This window comes from Gavia stellata, chromosome 34 (genome assembly GCF_030936135.1).
Source record: "Gavia stellata isolate bGavSte3 chromosome 34, bGavSte3.hap2, whole genome shotgun sequence".
In the NCBI taxonomy this organism is placed as follows: Eukaryota; Metazoa; Chordata; class Aves; order Gaviiformes; family Gaviidae; genus Gavia; species Gavia stellata.
In genome coordinates, this window is record NC_082627.1 from 2393620 (window position 1) to 2401760 (window position 8141).

An 8141-nucleotide genomic window follows, 5' to 3' on the forward strand; every position below is an offset into this window, starting at 1 on the left:
ATACACCTTCAAGGACAGCAGTGATCCTCATAAGAACTCAATTGAAACTGAAAAGGCAATGCAAAAGGAACCAAGATAAGCTCTTGCTGCATCAGCAACAGTTGAAGAAGAAACAGAGAATGTGTGACCCTGCTGATTTTGGTAAGAGTAGGTGTAGATAGATCTGACATAGTCTATGTCCTCTTTGCCTCAGGTACTACCAGCGATGTCTCCCAGGCCTTTGAGCTTTGAGGCAGGACTTGGGAAAGGAACAGCCAGTGGAGGATGGGGATCAAGCCAGCGGTTGCTTGAGCAAACTACACCCTCACCAGTCCATGGCACTGGAGAAGTTGCATCCAAGGGTGCTGGTCAGCAAGGTGAGCTCATGTGGATGACTGAGCACAGCCACCCCCAGCAGCGGACATGCCCCATCTGCATGGCCGAGGCATGCACGCAAGGTGGAAATGTCTGTATCAGCCCTGACAGGCACAGGAGGGACCTTCCTTCCTGCTGGATTCTCAGGACAATCCTCTTCCTCCTCCCCTACCTGCAGACATCCACTGCTTTCCACTTCTGGGCTCAGACATGTTGTAAGGATTTGCTAAAGCCATCAGCCATCAGCTTATTTCTCACTGACATCCCCCCAGCCCTCTCTCCCACACCTACAACCAGCCAGTCACTGCTGCTCAGGGCCACTCACTCTTCGGAAGAGGCCTTCCTCTGATTATTAAAAGTCTCCTAGCTCCCTCCAGAGCTCATGCTGAGCTTTCTTGGCCATAACAGGGCCTTTATCACCATCTCTTATGAAATGGTTGATGGTCATCTGTGCAGAAAGCGTAGTCACAGAAAAGCACCAAACACATCAAAAGTGATGCCGAGTGAATTGCCAGTAAGAACCAGGGGAGCTACCTCCATGCCTGTGGCTTCCTGGCAAGGAGTCTGTCCTGAGCAGGGGATCCAGCCTCTGCCACTCTCTGGAGAGGGAAATCCGCAGTGTCCATGCCACCTGGGGACACAAAGGGTGACTTCTGCAAGACCACCCTTCATCTGAACTGCTTCAGATATGTACTTGTCGATTGGGTATCGTGCTTTATATTGCAAATACTGATTGAATTGGCATTGCCCCACGTGGCTACCACAGATGCAGATTGCTCCGCTGCAGATATTGATATTTAGGCACATTAAGGCTTTTGTTGTTGTTGTTGTTGTAGATACTGATATTCTTAGGGAAATCACACAAACCCTTGAAGGATAACTGGAGGATTACCACTTTAGTGGCCCTCCAGTGAGCTGGTTCCTCTTTGTCAATGTCTCATTGTCATTGTGCAGGGTGTGGTGTAAAAGGTGCTGAGCAGAGGCAGATAATCACTTCTGGCTGTGCTTCTGCTCATACAGCCCAGGATGCTGTTGGCCATCTTTTCTGCCGGCTTATGTTTTGCCTAACGAAACTCAAGCACCACCAGAGCCATTTCCACAGAGCTGCTGCCCCACCATGCAGCTCCTGGTCTCTGTCACTGCAGCCTGTAATTGCCCTGCTCAGTCCTTGTGTCTTTGTAGAAGATGTATCTAAGGTTTGCTTTTTGCTTTCTCCTGTCATGATGACCTTCCAAAATGTATCAGAGCAGCCCTGCTATGACATCGGCCTGGTCTCTCAACATCCTTGGATTTGTCCCGTCTCGTCCAATGGACTACCAAGGGTTGACCTTCCCTAAGTAATCCCTGTCTTGATCTCCATCTGCTCCTGGATTTCTCCTGGGGTTCTGCCTCCTAGGCACAAGGAACTGGGAGACCTTGCTGGTGAAGACAAAGGTCAAGATTACCTCACACCTATCTACACCTCCTCTTCGTAAATTCAGAAGTGGCCACACATTATCCTCATTTCTTCTTTAACTGTTCCTCAAGTCATAAGAGCTCACTGTTGTGCCCTTGAACTCCCTTGCAAGCGTCAACTCTATGGGAGCTTTGGCTTTTCTCAAACCAACTGTATTTCTGAATTGCTCCTTTGTTTAATCCTTGCATCCATCTCTTGTATGCTTCCTGTTTCCTATGGAGCTTCCCCATGATTTTCCTGTTTCCCCAAACTTCTCTCCTGATTTCTCTGCTTCTTTTCCTGACTACTGGTATGGACAGTCTAGTACTTGAAAGACGCTGTCCTTGAAGACCAGATGTACTGAGCTGTGCTGCCCTTCTATGTTGCTCACGTGGGCTCCCCCACTAAAAGTCGCTAGACTGGGCCAAAGTCTGCTCCTCCGAGGTCTGGCATCTGCACTTTCATATTGTCCCTATTTCATGATTGTGGCAGCTAAGGCTGACACTGGTTTTCACATTCATGTCCAGCTCTTACTTCTTTGTGAGTAACAGATTCAGATGAGCGTCACCATTGTTGGCCCATCTGGTACCTGTGCTATGTAGACCTGTATCCCAAGCTGTGTCCCAAGACCCTCCAGAAACCTCCAGGATAATTTGCATGCTGTTGTGCTCCCCCTCCAGTGAATGCCAGGGTGTTCGGTCATTAAATTCTCCAAGGGGACTTTGATGAGTTCTTTGTCTCCTTCAACAGTGTCACCTTTACCAGTCTCTCCTCTGACCCTCACCCGCAAGGGATCACCCAACTTGTCCATCCCATAGAGGAGCTCCACACACCTAAGCAGCTCCTTCACACCGAGGACACCCACCTCCTGGTCTTCCTGGCCTGATGATCCTGATCATCCTGTACCCACCCATCCCAGCACCCCAGTCATGTGATCTATCCCAGCACCCTTGAGCTGTTATTCCCTCGAAGCGGAATGAAGAGGTGGCATGCAAGGCTCCAGCTCCTCCAGTCTGTGCCCCAGGCTGAGGCCATTGGTGCATGCCTGGCTTGGAGGTGAAGCTGTTCTCAGGAAGAGATGATTTTGAAAATGTTTTTGGCTGTGGACTTCCGAAGACACAGGCACACTGTGAAAATTGTTGGCCTTAACCTAAAAGGTTAAACGATGGGGAAGAAAAGAACCAGCAGAGTTTGAGAGTGAAGGAACAGGTGTGAGAACCCCAGCGTGAGGCGTTTTCTATTCAAGTGCTGTCCTGCATCGACTGGATAGAGAAGGGACAAACCTTACATCGCTGCCATCGTGGGATTCGGTCACTGGCCCAAAGGCACTGAATTGGTTTGAGATGCCCTGGGTGGTGCCCGTCATGCAACTAGTCTGAATGGGGACAGGGTTCCTGTATAGGACCTGTGCTCTCTGTCGCTGCATGCAGTTGTCCTGGAGAGCCCTGGCATCTCACATAGCACTCCAGTCCTGTATTTGGACATCAGAGTGAGATTCAGCTGCCCTGAATTAGGTTAGGCAGTGGAGGGGTGTATATGCGTAAAAAAATAGCTGGTCAGCTGAGTCCAGAGAGTTGTGGTACATGGAGTGGAATCCAGTTGGCGGCCGGTCACAAGCGGAGTCCCCCAGGGCTCAGTTTTGGGACCGGTCTTGTTTAATATATTTATCGATAATCTGGATGAGGGGATTGAGTGCTCCCTCAGCAAGTTTGCAGATGACACCAAGTTGTGCGGGAGTGTTGATCTGCTTGAGGGTAGGAAGGCTCTGCAGAGGGATCTGGACAGGCTGGATCGATGGGCCCAGGTCCATTCTATGAGGCTCAACAAGGCCAAGTGACGGGTCCTGCACTTCTGTCACAACAACCCATGCAATGCTACAGGCTTGGGGACGAGTGGCTGGAAAGCTCCCCTGCAGAAAAGGACCTGGGGGTGTTGATTGACAGCCGGCTGAAGATGAGCCAGCAGTGTGCCCAGGTGGCCAAGAAGGCCAACGGCATCCTGGCCTGTATCAGAAATGGTGTGGCAGCAGGAGCAGGGAGGTGATCGTGCCCCTGTATTCGGCGCTGGTGAGACCGCACCTCAAATCCTGTGTTCAGTTTTGGGCCCCTCACTACAAGAAGGACATTGAGGTGCTGGAGCGTGTCCAGAGAAGGGCAACGAAGCTGGTGAGGGGTCTGGAGCACAAATCTGATGAGGGGCGGCTGAGGGAACTGGGGTTGTTCAGTCTGGAGAAGAGGAGGCTGAGGGGAGACCTCATCGCTCTCTACAACTACCTGAAAGGGGGTTGCAGAGAGGTGGGTGTTGGTGTCTTCTCCCAAGTGACAAGTGACAGTACTAGAGGAAATGGCCTCAAGTTGCACCAGGGGAGGTTCAGGCTGGATATTAGGAAAAAGTTCTTTACTGAGAGAGTGGTGAGACACTGGAATAAGCTGCCCAGGGAAGTGGTGGAGTCACCCTCCCTGGAGGTATTCAAGGAACATGTGGACCTTCCTTCCTGCTGGATTCTCAGGACAATCCTCTTCCTCCTCCCCTACCTGCAGACATCCACTGCTTTCCATTGCTGGGCTCAGACATGTTGTAAGGATTTGCTAAAGCCATCAGCCATCAGCTTATTTCTCACTGACATCCCCCCAAACCTCTCCCCCAGATCTACAGCCAGCCAGACACTGCTGCTCAGGGCCACTCACTCTTCGGAAGAGGCCTTCCTCTGATTATTACAAGCCTCCTAGCTCCCTCCAGAGCTCATGCTGAGCTTTCTTGGCCATAACAGGGCCTTTATCACCATCTCTTATGAAATGGTTGTCTTTTGATGATCATCTGTGCAGAAAGCGTAGTCACAGAAAAGCACCAAACACATCAAAAGTGATGCCGAGTGAATTGCCAGTAAGAACCAGGGGAGCTACCTCCATGCCTGTGGCTTCCTGGCAAGGAGTCTGTCCTGAGCAGGGGATCCAGCCTCTGCCACTCTCTGGAGAGGGAAATCCGCATTGTCCATGCCACCTGGGGACACAAAGGGTGGCTTCTGCAAGTCCACCCTTCATCTGAACTGCTTCAGATATGTACTTGTCCGTTGGGTATCATGCTGTATATTGCAAATACTGATTGAATTGGCATTGCCCCACGTGGCTACCACAGATGCAGATTGCTCCGATGCAGATATTGATATTTAGGCACATTAAGGCTTTTGTTGTTGTTGTTGTTGTACTGATATTCTTAGGGAAATCACACAAACCCTTGAAGGATAATTGGAGGATTCCCACTTCAGTGGCCCTGTAGTTAACTGGTTCCTGTTTGTCAGTGTCTCACTGTCATTGTGCAGGGTGTGGTGTAAAAGGTGCTGAGCAGAGGCAGATAATCACTTCTGGCTGTGCTCCTGCTCATACAGCCCAGGATGCTGTTGTCCAAATTTTCCGCTGGCTTACGTTTTGCCTAACGAAACTCAAGCACCACCAGAGCCATTTCCACAGAGTGGCCAAACCCAGAGGGCTGTGGTCATGGGCACAAAGCCCATCTGGAGGCCAGTCATTAGTGCTGTGCCCCAGGAATCAATACTGCATTAAACAGAGGTTAACTTCTTCATGTCCATTGTTTCACCTTCCATTATCTTTTCCCCTCTTTTCACCCATCCAAGTCCTTCTCTTTGATCATCCTTGTACATACATGCAAACAGCCAGCCTCTCTTTGCCCTTTCCCCAATGGCCCTGGCTTTGCTTGCTTTGTAGCTGTTTCTGAGATGGTCACCATGGTAAATCCTATGTTGGAAGGAAATTCCATTGAAGTACTACCTCCTCTTAGTATTTGTAGTTCTCTGGAACACCTCATGGCATTACCTTGTGAGAGATGCCACAATCAGGGTAAGCCATCTGCACGCTAACATTCACAGCTGACCAAATGGAGCTTCAGTCCGGGGAGACCTTGAGAAACGTTGGGGTTTGGCCAACAGAAGTGTCCTGAAGTTCACAAGGAGAACTGGCCAGTCCTGCCTCAGGGGAAAGAATAACCCCGTACATCAGGAGCTGGGACCTGACGTGCTGAGTAGCGACCCTGAGGAGAAGGGCCTGTGGGCACTATGACGGAGACGATAGGAGCCAGAGGTGCCTGCTCACCATGAAGAAGGCCAGCTGCATACAGGGCTGCATTAGGAGGAACGTGGCTGCCCAGACAAGAGGAGTTACCATCCCCCTTGACCCAGCACGGCTCTGGCCACGGCTAGACTAGGGTTTGTCTCTGTGGAGCTTCATGATCTAGGCAAGTGGGCGGAACCTGAGGAGTTTCCAGAGGAGATCTGCCAAGATGTGATTCAGGGACGAGTGCACGTGCCCTGTGTGGGGAGGCTGAGGGACCTGGGCTGCTTCACTCTGGTGAAGTGGAGGCCTCGGGGAGGAGAGTAGTTACCTGTGACTCTTTGAAGGGTGCTTGCAGAGAGGACGGAGCTTTCATTCTCAGTGCAAAACCACGTTAGAAAGGAAGAGTGCCACAAAGTGCATTTGGGAGGTAGGGATTGGCCATGAGAAGAAAGAAAGAAATGGCTGTCAAAGGGCAGTGCTGTGGTACAATACGCCACCCAGCTGGAGTCTGGATCAGCCCATCAGGCATCTTTCTCTCCATTTCTTTGTTGCTTCATTTTTTTGGAAACGGCCTCAGAATTTCCATCATACTGAGGCCCACAGTATTGAAAAAGAGAATCTTCTGCCTTTCACAGAGCCCAGTGCCCTAAAAAACTCCCTGCCCAGGACTGTTCATGCCACCACTTGCTCTTGGTGCAGAGCAAGTCATGCTCTGAGGTGTCCATCTCTCTTGCGCGACAGAGGAATGCAAGGTACAAAGCTTCAATCAAATACACATTTTTGAATAGCCAAATTCACACCATTTTCATCAAATCTGTGTTATCTGTCTTCTGCTGTGAGTATATATATAAATCTTTCTATAGGTGTAGGTATATGTAAATGTATAGAAAAACGTTTAGTTGTGTACAGTTTCCCAACACAATGCATTTCCTACCAAAATTCTGAGTGGAGAACGTCTGTCTGAGAAGTTACTCTATTTACACTGTTTTTGTCACTATGTCCCATGCCTCATTGGGCACTGGGACCATGTTTTCCTTAGCTGCCTTCCTTGTGCCGATAACAAATTTAGAGAAGCACTTCTGGGAACCCTCCCCATCCCTCACCATTTCCAGATGAGCTTTGGCTTTCCTGGCTCCACCTCTGCACCCCCACGCCGGGTTTCTATCTGTCTCCTGGGTAGCCTGTTCCTCCTCTACCTTCTCTGCACTTCCTTCTGGTGTGTGAAATCCCAAATCAGGGGGTCCCTGTTCATACACACCAACCTCCTGCCAGGTCCTGCTCTGCTCCCTCCACATCAGACTGATGTGTTCCCAGGCTTTGAGGATGTTGTCCCTGAGGAGCTAAAAGGGCCTCACAGCCCATTTGCCCTCCAGTCAAAGTCCAAGCAGACCCTCCGCCAACTGAAATCAGCTCTCCTGCAGTCTGGCACTGTGATTCTTCTGGTTGTCCTGCTTTGATACCATCTCACAGTCATTACAGCCATGGCTGCCCTCAGAGTTCACATCCCCATCCAGTTCCACCTTGTCTCTGAGTAAGATACCAACTCTAATCAGCTCATTGAGCGCCTGTGCCAAAATGTTGCCTTCAACACCCTCCAGGAACCTCCTGGGTTGCTTGTGCCTGGTCCTACTGCCCTTCCAGCAGGCTGTGGGGTGCTTCAGCTGCCTCTGGTTTTGAGGAGCTGTGACCATGAGGCTTCCTCCAAGGCAAGGCTCTGTGCACACCAGCCTTCCCTTTGCCCCGAGCTCACCTCCACCTCCTCACCCTCCTGCCTGCCTTCCTGACAAGCCATCACCACCCACGGCTTCCCTCCCACCACCCGAGCTGTCCACCACGACTCTGCAGTCCCTGTGGGCGAGCCCATTTCTGCCTGTGCAGCAGCAATGACAGCACCGGTGAGGGGAGAGGAGAGGCCGGCAAAGGGGAAGTGCCTGGGAGTTCGGCTGGAAGGTTACTTCTGTTGCGGGAACAGGGAGATGCGAGGAGAGGCAGCCATGAAATGGGTTTGAAGGCACTTTTTTTTGCAACAACTCAATTGGTCAGGTGCTGAGGCAGGTCTAGTGTTGTCACCTGGAGTATCAGAAAACCTCCCCAGCAGTGCTAAGAGCTGAGGAGAGGGGAGAGGTAGAAGAAGGTGAAGGTGACACGGCTGGAAGGTGGAGTGTGATGCCATTTCTATTGCAGTAACCTGACTGACTTGCAGGCAGGCAGGCAGATACCATGACACCACCAGTCACATCACAAACCCCAGTATGACACAGATGACAGCTCAGAGAGGGGAGAGG